The following is a 4,658-nucleotide window of genomic DNA, read 5'->3' as shown; positions in this document are numbered from 1 at the left end:
GGCGTCTCAGGGATGATCCCTAGAATCCTTTATCTTGAATCCTGGTTAAGCCACTCTACAGTGTCATGATAGTTTGCCACCTGTTTCCAAGAGTCATCTGTCCCTCTTGTTTTATAGAATGGGGCTTCCCTTGGATTCACATTCTGGGTATCTAGTCTATCTCCCTATAATTTTAAATGCTGGGTTCTCTTCCCAAGGGATGGAACCAAGCTTTGGTAAAGACCTCCATGAAATACTGGGATGGTGAATACCACCCACTCAATCTTGGTCACCAGATTTTGACTACAAGTGAAGACATCCTGCAACTTCTGCCTTCTAACTTGGTGTTTGCCTGTGTTATGTCTGGACACTCCTTCATTCCCTTCATTGCTATGCCCTATCTGTTTGTTTGAATTTCTGTGGTCACCCTAGCCCCTACCTGTCCCAGCAGCTCCACCCCTGTTCACAACTTGTCCTGATGCCATGCCTTACTGAAAAATCATGATATTTGTTTAAAAATTTTATCTATTTATTTTTTGGCTGCGTTGGGTCTTTGTTGCTGCGCGTGGGCTTTCTCTAGTTGTGGTGAGAGGGGGCTACTCTTCATTGCAGTGCATGGGCTTTCATTGTGGTGGCTTCTCTTGTTGCGGAGCATGGGCTCTAGGTGCGGGGGCTTCACTAGTTGTGGCTCACGGGCTCAGTAGTTGTGGTGCACAGGCTCAGAAGTTGTGGCTTGAGGGCTCTAGAGCTCAGGCTCAGTAGTTGTGGCACACAGGCTTAGTTGTTCCACAGCATGTGGGATCTTCCCGGACCAGGGCTTGAACCTGTGTCCCCTGCATTGTCAGGCGGATTCTTAACCACTGCACCACCAGGGAAGTCCCAGAATCAGCGTATTTGATAGGGAGAATATTGTTGTTACTACTGTTGCTTTACTGTTAAGGGAACTGAGGCTCAGAAGGATTAAGTGACTTGGCCAACTAGATGTCTAGTACACAGTAGAGTCAGGCCTTAACCTAGGTCCCCATCTCCAAACAGTTTGCTCTTTGCTCAAATCTGTGCTTTTTGCTCTAAAAATCTTAAGGATGGTTTTAAAAATTAGATGTGATTAAAAGGTAAAAATATACAGAAATAAATGTTTTACTGTTATCGTCATCAGCAGGTGGGATTCCTCCAATCTGCAGCAATGCATTTCTTCTGGGTCTATCCAGGTCTTTGAAACAGAAAATCTGCTGCTTCCTGCATCAGATGAAGCTTGCACATGGATGGCAAATTACAACAGTGTCCACAGATGCCAGGTGTGAACCAGTCATGTTTCAAAAATTCATTTGTGGTTAATTTAAAATGGAGGCCTCGGGACTTCCCTGGTGGCACAGTGGTTAAGAATCCGTCTGCCAATGCAGGGAACATGGGTTCAACCTCTGGTCCGGGAAGATCCCACATGCCTCAGAGCAACTAAGCCCGTGCACCACAACTACTGAGCCTGTGCTCTAGAGCCCGTGCTCACAACAAGAGAAGCCACTGCAATGAGAAGCCCGCATACTGCAACGAAGAGTAGCCCCCGCTCGCCGCAACTAGAGAAAGCCCGTGTGCAGCAACGAAGATCCAACACAGCCAAAAATAAATTAAGTAAATAGTTTTTTAAAAATAAAAAATAAAATAAAATGGAGGCCTCATTTTCCCAAACAGTTAACGTTATAAATGGTGGTTAGATTCTTGGGTTATCCCACAAGGCTGTTTAATTAATAATGTTGCTGGAGTACATTTCTAGTTCTTAAGGTGGCTAAAGTAATGCATATATTATGCCATTGCAACATAATCATCAAGGCCCTGATCAATTAAGGAATGCTTATTTTGAGCCCTGTAGAACTGTCTTCTGACAGCAGTAGTGAGTCTGTCACTATAGGTTCTAGAGTACATAGGGGCTGTTGGGAAATTTCCCATATTTTAATAGCTGAGAGAACTGGTTTGTCAGATGAGAAGTGAGGAGGTATTCTCGTGAGGGGTCAGGTGGCTTGAAAAATATGTGCAGATATGGAGTAGAAAAAGGGCAAGAAAAGAGAAATCCCAAGAACAAAAAAAAGATGTGAGTAGAGGGGTTGGAAGAAATCAGATTTCTCTGAAGATGAGAAGTAAAATCTGACAAGGAAATGGAAACTAATAAAGAGATTTAGAGAATGTGGATTTAGAAGGTTAGGGATTTATAATGTGAGACACAGAAGATGACTTTGGCAGAAGATGATTTTGAATGGCTTTTGATAGAGCAACTTCAGTTTTAGAGAAATGTACTAAAGAAAAAGCTATACTAATAAAGCTTATGTAACTTAACTCTAACTAGGAGTAACCAGTGGGCTGACAGATTAGCCACGGATTCTCACGGATGAGGGACAGGGTACAACCCAGGAAGGACACGAGGTCTGAGGACTAATGGGAAAGAGCCTTGCAGAGAAGCTAAATGTTATCCCATCCCAGTAAAATAAGGAAAAAGCAGCCCTGCAGAGTAAAAGTAGATGGCTTGGGTGGAAAATGCATCTCCATGTTAGTCTTTGCCCTATTTTAATACAGCTGACCCTCCATATCTGTGAGTTCTGCCTCCATGGATTCAACCAATCACAGATCAAAAATATTAGAAAAAAAATTTCACAAAGTTCCAAAAAGCAAAATTTGAATTTGCTGCCCTGGCAACTATTTACATAACATTTTTTTTAGGGGGGGTTTGCTGTGTGGCAAGTGGGATCTTAGTTCCCCGACCAGGGATCGAACCTGCACCCCCTGCATTGGAAGCTTGGAGTCTTAACCACTGGACCACCAGGAAAGTCCCTATGTAACATTTACATTGTATTAGGTATTACAAGTAATCTAGTGATGACTTAAAGTATACGGGAGGATGTGTGTAGCTTATATGCAAATACTACACCATTTTATATGTGGGGCTTGAGCATGTGTGGATTTTGGTCTCTGCAGGGAGGGGGCCTGGAACCAATCCCCTGAGGATACCAAGGAACATGGTACTAGAATGGGGGGAAGTCTTGGCTAGAATAGGATTTGGTCCAAGGTAAAGAAAGCTACAGAGTCACGATTAAGTGGATGGCGCTATTCTCAAAGGTGCTGTCATGGACTCCTTGGTTGGTTGATTGGTTTACAAAGGGAAAAAGCCTGGACAAGGTCTGGAAACAGGAGACTGAGAAAGGAGGATTGATATCTCTTTGTCAAGAGCGTGAAAATGCTATCTCCTTCGTGACCTGGAGCAAGCTCTGCAGATCTTGTTGCCTTGAGGGAAGTGTTTCTCTTCTTTAAAAGGGATTTTGATTATACTCGTTCTGGGACGGATGAGCATGTGTGTTATTTGGCTGAAAGTCCAAAGTGTTGCTCCAGATTGAACAACTCAGTCTTTGGGGAGAGATCTTACTTTGAGCTATTATGTCTCATGGGTTGCCCTAATTGGAAGTGGAGGATCATATTTTAGGATGAGATTAGCCTCCTTAGGTAGAGGGATAAAGTTTCCCAGAGGAAGGGAGAAATTTGCAACATGATGGATTTAACAATGTTCTTTCTCTGTTGCTGAGGAGGGACAGGGGAGCAAGGCTAGGAACCAGGTGAGCCAACGAGAGGATCTATGTGACGAATTTAACTTGCTCTTTAATATTTTTCATACACTCTGGGAATGGTGATGTTTAGGGTCATTTAAAAATTTTTTTTCATTGGAGTATAGTTGATTTATAACGTTGTGTTAGTTTCTGTTGTACAGCAAAATGAATCAGTTATAGGGTCATTTTTAATATTAAAAATTATCATCTTGTCTATCTCCCAACCCTCAGTCAAGTCCAACAGCTTTGTGTTGTTGATGGAATGGGGTGAATTCAGGATGTGATAGTAGAGGGAAATGTTACCTTCTGCTGAGGTCAGTGTGCCAGCATCCCCTCTAGGAGGGGACAGTGCCCCTGGAGATCAAAGTGGTGAACTAGCAGTGAGTAGCCAGAGGTGGAGCTGGGAGAGGCAAGCCACAGTGCTGGACCACTTCGAAAGCAGATGAGGGAATTCCCTGGCAGTCCAGTGGTTAAGACTTCACCTTCCAATGCAGGGGGTATGGGTTCGATCCCTGGTCGGGGAGCTAAGATCCCACATGCCTTGGGGCCAAAAAACCAAAACATAAAGCAATATTGTAACAAATTCAATAAAGACTTTAAAAATGGTCTGTATCAAAAAAATCTTTAAAAAAAAAAAGAAAAAGCAGATGAGAATTGGAATGAATTTTAATGAAGTGTCCACTGGGATTACATAAATCAAAGAATGGAGGCTTTCCATCTGCCCTTCCTAAGATGTTGGAAGAGCAGATTTCTCAGGATGCTAAGTAGCTGAGTACCTGTGTGGCTGAGGCTTTCTCGGAAATGCTATATCTGTATTCTAGAAAGGTTGAAGATGAGAGGAGGAGGTGGGAGCCAGGAGGGGTCCATCAGAGGAAACCTACAGAAGCCAATGGAGAAGCCAAGTCAGGAAATCTTTCCACCTCATCAGTCACTATGATGAAGTGGAAAAAAAATGCATCTATAAAGATGTAAGATTTTGGCAGGATTGGGAATTGCCATTTCCATTTGCCATTTATAGATACTAGTTATTGTGTTTTGCTTTCTATTAATTAAGTTATGTTAAAATGATCTTGTGGTGAGAGTGTTGGCAAGAGA

This window comes from Balaenoptera musculus, chromosome 13 (assembly GCF_009873245.2).
Source record: "Balaenoptera musculus isolate JJ_BM4_2016_0621 chromosome 13, mBalMus1.pri.v3, whole genome shotgun sequence".
Classification (NCBI taxonomy): domain Eukaryota; kingdom Metazoa; phylum Chordata; class Mammalia; order Artiodactyla; family Balaenopteridae; genus Balaenoptera; species Balaenoptera musculus.
Note: the sequence above shows the minus strand (reverse complement) of the source record.